We start from the raw sequence: 14,065 nt of genomic DNA, 5'->3' as shown, positions 1-14,065 counted from the left end.
TAATAATAATAATAATAATAATAATAATAAAGATATTCACTTTCAAACTTAAATACTACTATAGGGTTATAACCACTGAATGTTTTGGTAAATATTCTTCCATATTATATTATGCATTTTCCTTCTAAACTGTGATCATACCATCTAGATACTTTATACCTTCATTTTTTACTTAACAATATTTACTAAACACTTCAACATATAATGAACATTTTACTACATATGAATATGCATATATTATTATAGGTATATATAAAATATATGAGTCAATATGTTTTTAAATTTCTGTGTGCTAAATGGGTCTTGATTAAAAGTGGACTGGGAGGTGGATGTATGAAATCCCCAGTGGTGCCTCTGCCCAGAAAAAAAGTTTTATTGGTAGAATTCAGAAGCAGCTACGTTAAAAAGAGCACCAACTTTGGAGTCTTAGGGATTAACGTTTGAATTCCAATTCTTATAACTACTTATATGACCTTGGTACATGTATTTAATCTCATAAACCTCATACCTTAACTTATGTGTAGGAAATGCTAGACGAAATAGCAGCTGTTATTATTATCATCTGTAAAATGAGGTAAAACTGTCACTATTTGCAGATGACATGATATATATAGAAAACCCTAAAGACTCTACAAAAAAAACACAACAACTCAGAACTAATAAACAAATTCAGGAAAGTTGCAGGATACAAAAACCGATATCCAAAAATCTGTTGCATTTCTATACACTAATAACAAACTATCAGAAAGAGAAATTAAGAAAACAGTCCCACTTGCAATTACATCAGAAAGATTAAAATACCTAGGAATAAATCTGATGAAAGAAACTGAAGATAAAATAAATGGAAAGATATTCTGTACTCATAGATTGGAAGAATTAATAGTTAAAATATCAATGCTACCCAAAGCAATCTATAGAGTCAATGCAATCCCTATCAAAATTCCAGTAGCATTTTTCACAGACACAGAACAAACAATCCTAAAATTTCTATGGATCCACAAAATAATAGCCAAAGGAATCTTGAGAAAGAAGAACAAAGATGGCGGCATCATGCTTGTAGATTTTAAACTCTATTCCAAAGCTATAGTAACCAAAAAAGTATGCTACTGGCCTAAAAACAAACACATAGATCAATGGGACAGAATAGAGAGCCCAGAAATATACCCATGCATAGATGGTCTATTAATTTATGACAAAGGAGCCAAGAATATACAATGGGGAATGGACAGTCTCTTCAATAAACAGTGTTGGGAAAACTGAACAGCCACATGCAAAAGAGTGAAACTGGACCACTACCTTCAAAAATTAACTCAAAATGGATTCAAGTCTTAAACATAAGGCAGGGAAACCATAAAAAACCTAGGCGCTAAACTCCGTGACATCCATCTGGGCAATTACTTTTTGAATCTGACCACAAACAAGTATGACTACATCAAAATAAAAAGCTTCTGTACAGCAAAGGAAACCATCAACAAAATAAAACAACCTGCTGAATGGGAGAAAATATTTACAGATCATATATCTAATAAAGGGTTAATATCCAAAATACATCAAGAACTCATACAACTTAATAGCAAGAAAACAGTAACCACCCTAAAAATAGGCAGAAATCTGAATAAATACGTTTCTAAGGAAGACATACAGATGGCCAACAGGTACATAAAAAGACACTCAATATCACTAATCATCAGAGAAATGCAAATCAAAACCACAGTGAGATAGCATCTCATATCCATTAGAATGGCTATTACGTAAAAAAAATAAGAAATAACAAGTGTTGGTGAGGATGTGGGAGGATAGGGAACCCTCATGCACTGCTGGTGGGATTATAAATTGGTGCAGCCACTATGGGAAACAGTATGGAGGCTCCTCAAAAAATTAAAAATAGAACTACCATATGCTCTAGGAATACTGGGTATTTTTCCAAAGAAAATAAAAACGTAACTCAAAAAGGTATGTGCACCTCCATGTTCATTGCAGCATTATTTACAATAGCCAAGATATGGAAACAGCTTAAGTGTCCATCAATGGATGAATGGATAAATTAATTTTATATATATATATATTTCCATTATATATAATGGATTATTATTTAGCCATAAAAAAAGCATGAAATCTTGCCATCTTTGACACCATGGGTGGACTTTGAGGTCATTATGGTAAGTGAAATAAGTCGGACAGAGAAAGACAAATACCATATGATCTTGCTTATATGTGAAATCTAAAAAAAAACAAAAAACAAAACACCCAAAACGAAAAAACCCAAGCTCATTGATACAAAGAACAGATTGGTGGTTATCAGAGGTGGGGGGGTGGGGGGTGGACAAAATGGGTGAAAGGGATCAAAAGGTACAAACTTCCTGTTATAAAATAAATAAGTCATGGGATGTACTGTACAGCATGGTGACTAGAGTTAATAACACCGTATTGCATATTGGAAAGTTACTAAGACAGTAAATGTTAAAAGTCCTTACCATAAGAAAACAAATTGTAACTATGCATGGTGATGGAAGTTAACTAGACTTATTGCAGTGATCATTTCACAATATATGCAAATATTGAATCATTGTTATACACTTGAAACTAACATAGCGCTGTGTGTCAATTATACTTCAATAAAAATAAGAAATAATAAAATAAAACGAGGACCATCACCCCTTACTGACAGCATTGTTAGAGACTTGAATTAGCTCATGTAGGCACTGTGCTCAGGAGGAAAGCCTGACACATAGTAGTTTCTTAATTAATGATAACTTGCTAGTCTGATCCTTTAACCTTATTTGAAGGCAGACTCTCCTACCAGGCAAAGATATTGGGCACCAGAGCCATCAAAGGAGAGCCTTATGCCAAAAGAATCTCACACACAGAAAGATTTTTACTTTACTACTCACCACCCTTGAAATTCTACCAATTCAAAATTCATTGAGTATCATAATCATGTTTTTTGAAAATGTAAATTACACATTTATATCCTAGTGTAAACTTTATTATATTGCATTCCCCCTTACACCTAGCTGACACTTGCAGGATCCATACATGAAAAGCCCAGGTACTGAAGAGAGCAATGGAGAGACAGTTTTATAGCACAGACGATTCTGGTGGATGTCCCCAACAAGAGCGAGACTTGCATTGCCAGAGGAGGACACGTCACTTCTTGGTCTCTGAGCAGTCACACAAGAGAAACCAGGAAGTGCGAAGAAGCCGGAGAAAGGTGAACTTTCTCTGCTGTTTTTCAACTACTTTCAATCAATCACCACTTCCCAAGAATCGCTAATAAGAATGAATACATTTGTTCCAATTGAACTGAGTTCCAATTTCATCTTCCCCCCTCCCCGTAGATGGAAATAGTCCTGAATTAGGTATCAGATGCCCTGAGTCTACCACTTGTAGAGTTGCGTGATCTTGGACAAATCACTAGTTTCTCGGACAAATTACAGTCTCTACAGTTGTAAAATGGAGAAAATAAATCTCCTCCATTTATTGGAATGGAATGGAATGACTCTCAAAGCTGAGGTGAAGCTCCAGTAAGAAAATGGAATGGAGAGAGAGCTAGGCACCCCGTAAAATGCCATGCGATCATAAGAACTTGATCTCTACTAATTGAGTGTTCAGGGACATCTGTTTCCGACAATGCAGATAGGTGTGTGTTGCAGGAGAAGGATATTTCTTGAAGGGAAGCATAATCAAAAAGGTCACTTCCCTAAGGATAGGGCCACTGATAGGCTGAGACTGAGAAAAAGATCCCATGAGCTGGATGTGGCAACCTGCTAGCCGTCTTCCCTAATACAGTGGTACCTCGGTTTTCGAACGTCATCCGTGAGCTCTGAAACATTTGAAAACAGCCGACAGCTAGGCCTCAGGATCTTGCACTCAGGGGAAGCTGTGTGACATATTCGACTCCTGAGTCGTGTTCGAAAACCGAAGCGTTTACTTCCGGTTTACGGCGTTCATAAATCAAAATGTTTGTCAACAGAGATGTTCAAAAACCGAGGTACTACTGTGCTTGTTCTCATCTTCTTCCATAATAATGGAGCTCAGCTAAGCATTGGCAATCCAGTTACAGACCACATACTCAAGCCTTCTTCCCAGCGTGGTGAGCCCTTGCTCACTAAGCTCTGGCCAATGAGATATGAGCAAATGCCGTGTGCCCTCGGGGTCTTGCCTTTAAAAGTTTAAGCATACGCTCTCCCTTCCTGCTGAGCAAATGGCTCTCCTTCCTGTTGACTGAGAAATGTCACTTTGGACCTACAAGTGAAAGCCACAGGTTATAAATGGCAGGGCTGCCTACCAGCTTGGTACCTCTTATCGCTCAACTAAAGCATAAAAGAGAAATAAATTCTTATCTAGTTTAAGTCTCTGTCACTGAGGGTCTCTTTGTTACAGCAGCTTAGACTTTATCCTAATCAACAAACTGGATGTTCCATACAACATCAAACTGAGCCTGCCCCAGGTTGGTGCAAGAATCTTTTGTCAAACTGAGGCAGTGTCCATGCAACCAACTAAAGGATTCCCTGGCCCTCTGAGTGACTGGAAGACCCATGAGCCATTTTTCTTAACTGCCCTCAGAAGAGACCAACACTGCCGATACCTTGATCATGAACTTCTAGCCTCCGGAACTAAAAGACAATACATTTCTGTTGTTTCAGCCGCCCAGGCTGTGCACTTTGTTTTGGCGGTCCTGGAAAACTAACACACAACTACACATTATCACATACACACCAAATGTTACACATAAATTCCCTAGAACATCCATGCACCCCTGTTGAAGGATCCCTGAAAGATTTTAATTCCTGAAAAGATTCCAGTGCCCATAACAATGGTAATACAAATACAAAAGAAAAAGACTGTTCTAAAGCACTGTTCTAAAGGCTTTATATATGTGAACTCATTTAGTTCTCCCATTAACTCCAGTAGCCACAGGAAACTAAAACAGATTCTGGAACCTAGAAGTGGGAGCTGCTGTAACAAATTACCAATAAACTTGATGGCTTGAAACAACAGAAATTTATTCTCTCATAGTTCTGCAATACCAAAGTCAGTATCACTGGCTAACCTCGGGGTGGGGGAGAAACCCTTCCTTGTGTCCTCCAGCTTTTGGTGGCTGTCAGCATTCCTTGGCTTGGGTCCACATCACTCCACTCTCTCTTCCGTCTTCACATCGCCTTCTCTCTGTGTGAAAAATCTCATTCTGCCACCCTTTTATAAGGACACATGTGATTGCATTCAGGCCCTCCTGCCCTCCACCCCGGATAATCCAGAATAATCTCACCATCTCAAAATTCTTAATCACATATGTAAAGACTTTTCTTTTCCATATTAGGTAACATTCAGAGGGTCCAGGATGACAACGTGGATATTTTCTCTGGAGGGAGCATTTCTCAGCCTACTATTATCTTCCTTCTGGCCCCCAAAGATTGACATCTGTCCCACACATGCAAAATACATTCACCCCATCCCAACACTCCCCCACATTTCAACCCATTAAAGCATCAACTCAAATCCAAAATCTCATCTTATCTATCACCATTTAAATTATCTAAATCAAGTATGGTTGAGTCTCTGTATGATTCATCCTATGGCAAAATTCCTCTCCACCTAGGAACCCATGAAATTAGGAAACATGTTATCTGCTTCAAAACACGTGTACAATGGTGGGACAGGCAATTATAGACATTCGCTGTCAAAAAGGGAAAAAATGGAAAGAAGAAATTCAAAATGTCAAAACCCAGCAGGGCAAACTCCATTAAGTCTCCAAGCCTGGGGATCTTCTGTGGCTCCAGGATCTGCCCTCTAGGCCCACGATTGACACAAGTGCTCTCATCATGTTCGCTTTACAGATAAAGGCACAAAGAGGCGACACAACCTACACAAGATCATACAGCCAGTGAGAGATGGACAAGAGTGGCGTCTCCAGCAGACAGCCTGCAGGGCCTATTCCATGGAAATTCTCTGGGTTTATGGAGGGTCCCAGAAAGGTATGGGGACTTCTGTCATTGCAACTGGAAGATACCTGCCTGACGACATCACCTTTAAAAATACTTCTGGAGCAAGCAGAGCACATGTGCCAGCTGTCCTTTGCTCCGCTGCCTACACTCTCTGTTTCTGTTGACGTCGTTGATCAAAACCAGGTTTCTCCAGTCATGAGCACGTGGAGGGGAGACCCTTGAGAAAACTGGAGGCAGTTTTGCAAGGAGTCCAGGTAATCTCCCCGTACTGGTCACGCAGGTGATCTGAGTTCCTACGTTGGCCAAGGACACGGGCTTTGGAGTCAGAAGTAATGTGGGGTCTTGGCTCCTCCCCCACTTACTAGCTCCATGACCTCAAGCACGTTATTTCTGACCTCTCTAATCTTTAGGTTCCTGTTTTGGAAAATGAGGTAATAATAGAACCTATCTCAAGGGTGTATTGAGAGTGAATAAAGTAATGACATACATAGTGCTTAGCATGCTCCTTGATAAATGTGAGTTGTTGCTGATATTATTGCTGTTATTTCTCTGTTATGGAGTGATCTCTGGAGCTAACATCTTCCCGCAAATACAGTTTAAAGTCTGATTGATCCAGAGGCTAAAACCGTTTTTTGGTTTTTTAAAAATTTTTTAAAGCAAAATTCCTCATGTGGCTCCAGCCCTGGGTTACCCGAAGATTCAAATTCCTGTGCCCTTCTTCAAGTTCTTCCTGTAAAGGAGTAAGTAGGAATATTAAGTAAACTCAATTTCATCCTCTTAGATCTCACTTAAAATGCATACTTTTCCCCCTTTGTCTTAGCTCTATGTGTGATAGGAAGGAAAAAAAATCTTTAGGGAAGAAAAAGTTGCCAGATTCGTAAACCAGTTTTCCAATTACTGAGCTTCTGCAAAGAAAGATGCCATCATTGCTCAAGGTGAAGGGAAAGAGTTAAGAAAGCAAATTATCATGAGGATCGATGGTAGGAGCTCTCTGAAGACCAGGGAATATTTTTCTGTCTTACCTGTCAGCAGACGTGAAGGAATAAAACTGCACACTCACCAGAAGACACCTGTATGCAATCACTCTTGCACTAGATTTTCCTTCCCTACTTTCACACACACACTATAAAGGATAACTTTGTCCTGAGGTTCCAGCCCAAGTAAAGGATGGGGCTGTGCTAAAGGCCCAGAAAGCGGGAGTTGCCCTGCTAACAGTGTGAGTGGCAAGCATGGGAAATCAAAATGAAACAAGAAAGAGACCGGGGTGGGGGTGGGGGGAGATATCTGGAATCAGTTAGCTTTGATTAAGTGCTATTTCCCACAACCTGTCTTTGATCACAGATTCAATCTTTAGAAGGCCAGATGTGGACAAAGCCAAGGCAAAGGCTCATGGACAATCGGCCCAGCACTGATTGTGGAATATCTTTTGTCTAATCTAGTGATTTTTTCTTGATTGAGTGAAGCTCATTAGCCAGGGGCCTTAGGAGCACATGGGTATTTTGTCCTTTGAGCCAATGATGGAATTTCTTCCTGCAGTAGCCTTCTCGAGTTGCTTATTTTTAACACCCCCGTCACTGGTTTCATGTGGAAAAACTTCTCCAACTGGGTTAATGTTTGACTTGGTTTACTTTTCATATACTGTTCATATTGGGTGATACTTGTATATGCTTATTTATTCAATAAACATTTACTGGCAGTACCTCTAGGCCAGGTATCTGTACGAATGCAGCAATAAAACTAGACAGATGCAGCCTCTGTCTTCATTAACTTTATGCTCTATCTGGGAAGAAGACTATTAGGCTATTGTGACTGAGTCTGATGAAGCTTATGTTAATTAATAACAGCAAACATTAACTGAATGGTTATCAGGAGACAATTACAAAGTACATTACATGCATTATCTCATTTATCCCTGTGACAATTAGATAGGGTTAGTAATATTTAATAAATAATAATTGAAGAAACTAAGGCAGAGAGAGGATAATTGCCCAAGATTACGAGCTAGTAGGTGGTAGAGCTGGGCTATGAATCTAGGCAGCTTGGCTTCAGAGCTGGTGCTTTTCGCCATTATTCTGTAATTAATGAAGTTCTAGGTAGGGTCGGGGATTGGGTTCCTTAAGCTGGTACAGGTGTTAGAGGTGTGACTTTGCTGAGACCTGAAGGATGAGCAGGAGTTAGCCTGGGAAAGCCAGCTACATCAAACACAAACACTTTCAGCTTCTAGTAATGCCCAGTCAATAGGTGCATAATCCAAGAAGAGGTTATTTTTCTATGTAACAAAATGTCTGGTGCTAAAGTTTCCAGCATTGGTGCAGAAATCTGGGTTCTAGTCAGAATCCTTTTCCTTTCTTCCAGTGGTCTGCAGCAGGTCAAGGTCTCACAATCAATTTCTGTGAAAGCTCGGCAAGCAAAGGGGTGAGAGTTTTTCCTTACATACCTTCCTCTTAGCAAGTAGGGAAAATCCTTCCAGTTGTTCCATAGTGACTTCCTCGTACAAATAATTAGCCAGAATTGGGTAATATGCCCACCTCTGGACCAGGTCTTGGGCCCACCTTCCCTGAGGCCAAGGATGACCAGGATTCTGTCGGCAAAAAGAAGAATAAACTTTGAGTAGGTAACCAACAGCGTCTGCGAGAGTAGAGAATAGTGTTCTAGGCAGAGAATTGCATGTGCAAAGACTTGGCAGAAAACCAGAGCATGACAAAAATGAGGGGTGGGAAGAAGCTCAGTATAGCTGGAGACAAGCTTGACGGATGGCTAGAGAGGAAGCTGGAAAAGGATGGAGAGCCCCAAGCATGAAGGGCCATGCATTCTGTAATTACTGAAGTTTTAGGTAGGGTCGGGGATTGGGTTCTTCAAGCTGGTATAGGTGTTACAGGAATTTACACTTTGTCCTAAAGACAAAGGCAAGTCAACAAAAGACTTTAGACAGGGCCATGACCTGAGATGATTTGTTGAGGAAGATCATCCTGGCAGCTCTGTGAATACTATCCGAGGGGAACTAGAAAGACGAGAGACAGGGCAATTCGTTGGGAAGATGCTGCAATGGTCCAGGTGAGAGACGGTGTCCTGAGCTCTTGCAGAGGTAGAGTGATGGAGAGAGGAGGGCTGCCATGTCTAGGAGGTAGAATCAAAGATGATGATTGGATTTGGGAGGGAGGGCCTGAGGGGCACGATGAGAACTACTCATGAAGATCACCTGCGTTTCCACTACTGGAAACAGCACCAAGAAAAGACAGAACTGCTAAAGCCAATCCTTGGGATTCACATTTACTAAAGTGAGTTGGTAATTATTACAGAAGGAAATCCTTACAGTCCACTCGTTTTTGTAAATTTGAATTTTATTTCTGTTATACATATACATAGGTTACATCATGTACCTCTAGGAGCTTACTACAAGAAGCTGCAATCTTTTGCCCCAATTCACCTCCCTAACTTGCTGTTCCACAGCGGCAGCTACGTCATTCTTCTGACATTTATCTTCAACTTCCAACTAGATGGATTATTCTGCTATTTCTTGACTTCTAACTCTGGAAGATAGGATTTAGGGTTCTACCTTGTTTCACCTCCTCAATTTCCACCACACATGGACACACACAACCCCTTCCTCTGAGCCTCCCAATATCATTATATTGTATCACTGTAATTTTAAGTTAAAACAATATTTAGTGTTTGCTTTATTATGGCTATGTGAATATCACTAACAAATGAGACATGTAGAACATCACAATTACATTTTCCTTCTTGCACACCGTTTTTGATAATACATTGTCTAGCTTTCTGTTAATCTAAAAGTAAATCAGTATTTAACTCTCCATCAGGAATGGAAATATTCTTTCAAACATATTAGCTTATCTAATGATATCACTTTTTTTCTTGACTACATGCATCTGTGAGCCTTCAATCCTCCTTCTCCAATGTGGACTGGTTGTTCTCTACTCCTGTGTATCAGTGAGCTATTTCTGCAGAATACATCGCCCTGAAATTTAGGGATTAAAAACAACGATCATTTATGTAGCTCACAATTCAGCAGGCTGGCATTTGGGGCTGAGCTCTGCTGGATGTTCCTCCAGGCCGAACTTGACTCCCTCAGGCTTTTGCAGTTGATTGCTGCTCTGCCTGTTAGGGTTGGCCAGCTGGCTATGGGATGGCCGGCCTCACGGTCTCTTATGCTCCAGTGGGTTAGCCTGGACCTCATGGTGGGATAAGCATCCAAGAGACAGAAAGGAATATCCAAGGCCTCTGGAGGCTAGAATTGGAACTGGCTCACCGTGACTTCCATCACATTTTACAGGCCAAACAAATCACAAAGTCAGCCCAGAAACAAGAGGAACAGAAATAGACTCCTGTCTGGATGGAAGGATCTGAAACATCACTCTACAAAGAACATGGATACAGGAAGGTAGGTCAGCAACTGATGCTATCAATTACAGCCACCCAGCAGTCTGATGCACAGCTATTGTCCTGGGATCTCCTTTCACTGTCACCCTGGGAGTTCATTTTTGGCCCTGTTCATTGGATCCCCTGTATGTCAGTCAGACTTCAGAAACCATGCCAGTTATTTTACCTGCGTTAGACATGTAGGTTAAAGGCGGTGGCTGAGCTGGTGCTGGTATCTGAGGGGACACAGTGAAGTTGATTGTGCAAGTGTTGAGAAAATTGCAAATTGATTCAACTGTTGCTAAAGGGAAGAACTGTTTCTGCCAGGGTGAATGGACACTTGCCAGTGTGACGCTCTCAGGAACTGCAAGTAGACAGAAAGCAGACAGAAGTCCCGTCTTCCTTCTCCAGCCTCCAGCTTCCCTCTAGCAGCCCCCCTCCCCATTAGCAGAGCTTAACAGGGAGCCTGCTGGCCAAGGTAAAGGAGAATTTCAGTCTTGGCCTCAGCATCACACAGCAGAGCACAGAAGTGTGGGTTTGCAGCTGCGAGACAATAAGCTACTAACTGGCCCGCCCTGTTTTGTGGTTTCTGTGTCTCACTCATCGCTTGTAATTGCCTAAGGAAGGAATGCATGTAAAGTAAATCTTTAATGTCAAAATTATCCTTAGCCTACCATCAACAATAATAATTTGGCCAACCATGGCATTCTAGTATGAAAATCATCCCCCCTTATTATGTTGAAGGCACAGCTCCATTACCTTCTAGCATCTACTGTGGCCACTAAGTCTGATACCATATGGATGTCTGAACCTTTGTATGTCACCTGTTGTTGCTTGTTTGATCTTTTCTATGTGGAGGTTTTTAGGATTTTATCTTTATCCCTGTGTATCCTGACCTTTCACAATGATTTGCCTCAAGTTCTGTGTTTTCTTTTAAAATTCACTCTGCAAAGCACTTAGTGGGTCTTTTCCATCTGGAAACTCATTTCTTTAAGTTCTGGGAAATTTTATTGAAATTTAGTGAAGTCTTTGATAACTTCACTTCTTTTTTCTCTCTGTCCTCCATCTCTCTCTGGAACTATTATTAGTTGGGAAATCATTTAATTTTCTCATTGTTGTTCTTTTGCTGTCAATTGTGCAACTTCCCCCCCCCACCCCCAGTTTTCAGTATGGTGCCCCCAGATAAACATCCTTCTGGTTTTGCCTCTCCACAGAGTACACCTCGATTTTGGAATATGGAAAGGTATTCACTTGACTGGGTGAGGCAGGAGCCATGATACAGATGGTCAAGAGAGTGCCTCTTACACAGACTTTCATCCCATGCTTCTGTTTTAGCCCCACCTGTGCTCTGAATTTGAGATGTACTTGGTGCCTTCAATATCTGAATCTCTAGGGAATGAGAACCGGTTTCCTTTTTGGTGTCCCCCACTTCAGATTTAGCTTCCATCTTGTCTGGGGCACTCAGTCGGTCTCACTTGCCCACCTGCTTTTATGTCTCTGACCCCCCCGTTGACCTCATCAGCACCTCTGGATAACATCTCTACAAGACACCAGCATCTCTAAGAGACAACAGAGACATGATCAGCTTAACTGGCAAAGATGGTGAATGTGCTTCAGAGTTGTGGCAGGTGGTTGCTGTCGGGTTCCCCAACGAATAATGGTGTCCTTGACCTTGTGCAGTTCCCTCTCACATTGAATCTGAGCTTGGCCATTGGAGCTGTGACTTGCTAATGTGAGGCAAGCAGAGGCTCATGCATTGGATTTTATTCTCTGGCTGCTAAGAACCCTGAGACCACCAGGTGAAGAAGCAAAGGCAAACCTCCTGTATGGTGAGAGACCACATGGAGGAGAAGCCAAACCGGCCCAGCAGAGCCCAGCCCTCGGTCACACCACCTACCCGTGACGGCACATGAGTGAGCTCGGTAATACCAGCAGACGATCCACCCATCTGAGCCCAGCCTAAATCATTGACTCACACAACTGTGAGCAAATATAACAATTTTTGTTCTAAGCAATTAAGTTTTGGGGAGGTTTGTTATGCAAGTGATAACTGGCACAGAGGTGTTACATTGAAGCTTTCTCTTTTGTTTCCTTTGCATGTGTAGATTACACAGAACAAGACTATGCTAGTTTTGTTCTATATGTCATGGTAAATTCACATTTATTTTTATCCCTTTATTACCATTTTGGTGTGGTTTGGGGAAGGAGTTAAAGTAAACATACACGTAAATTCTATCACCTTTAACTGGAAAGCTCTATTAATTTCTCTTTCATTAGCCCAACAGATATTTATTGAGCACCTAGCAGGGAGCAGCAGCCCCAGGAACTTGTAATACTCCTCTTGTTTAATCTTTACAATACTACGCTGCATAAGGCATTGGTTTCCCCCTTTAACAGAGAAGCAACCGACACTTGGTGAGGTTAAGTGACCTGCACAATTAGTAAGAAGCATTGTTAGTATGTGCGCTCTGAGCTAAGCGTCAACAAAGCCCCCATAGGTCCAATACAATTTGTTGAACTAGGAAATAGGCACGAGAGATGCAAAATTTGGGATGGGTGACAGAACCATCACTGAGTAGACTTGACCTGACAGCTGATTGGATAGGTGAAGATGATAAGAGGTGAAGAAGAAACAGTGCCTGAGAATGCCACCTCCTGTTGATTGGCCTTCGACCCAGGATTGCTCTTGGATAGCACCACTAACAAAAGGGGACAACAGAGGCATGGACATCTCAACTGGAGAAGATGGAAAACATGCTTCTGAGGCGCTTTCTCAGAGCTTTCTTGTCCTCTGCATCTTCAGATTGAGGCTCTGCTGAGCGTGGTTGTCAACATTACTTACCGCCTGCTTTTATTGGAGAAGATTGGTTGGTGCTACTTACAGGACATTTTCCCAGGGTGAATGGTAGTTTCTGATCATGTTCCTCGGTGGTGGGTGGGAAGCTAAGCCCTGTGAGGCTCAATATGGTTAATGGCTGTTGAATGGTTAAAACTCCAGGCATTGCTTGGGAAGTATTCCCAGAAAGCTGCCAAATGCCTTTTGCGCTCCGTGTAAGGGAAATTAAGTGCCGAGAAAAGTGTGTTCAATTTAGATCCATCTGGTCTGGGTTGCTTCTTTGCCTTCTTATTCTCTGGGAAAGAGAACGATACTTTGCTATCACTTTACCCTGCTATGAAGCAAGGGTGTTGCCGGCCCAGCATGTTGAAGAGCAGAGAGAAAAACTGCTCTAATTCTAATTGGGAATAATCTCACCCAGACCAGAGCTCATTATCCAGGGTGCTTGCTACCAAGGACACAGAGCTTAGGAGGAAAGAAAGGGTGTCTGGAAGAATGAAGAAGTGACCCTTGCTAGAAAATGGTCTTTTACAGTCCCTGCTAGCCAGCACGTGGACACTGGAGGCTTGGGTGAACAATGTCCCTGGATTCCAAATAAAACCCAAACCATACATTCTGGATTTTCCAAGTGGCCCCAACTTCAAATGCTCCTTCTCAGTATTAAATCATGAGTTTAGAGTAACTGGTTAATGAATCTATTAATATAAACCACATGGGTTTATAATAAAAAGGTAAATCCAAGATAAAGTGCAGCTTTTAAAAATAGTTGTATTGAGTTGTAATTTTTGTATTATAAAACTCACTCATTTTTTTTTTTTTTTTTTTTTTTTTTTTTTTTTTTTTTTTAATTAGTTTCAGGTGCACAAGACAAAGCAAAACTTAGACATTTATCATTTATATCCCT

This window comes from Rhinolophus sinicus, linkage group LG06 (genome assembly GCF_036562045.2).
Source record: "Rhinolophus sinicus isolate RSC01 linkage group LG06, ASM3656204v1, whole genome shotgun sequence".
Classification (NCBI taxonomy): Eukaryota; Metazoa; Chordata; class Mammalia; order Chiroptera; family Rhinolophidae; genus Rhinolophus; species Rhinolophus sinicus.
This window is presented reverse-complemented; position numbering follows the sequence as displayed.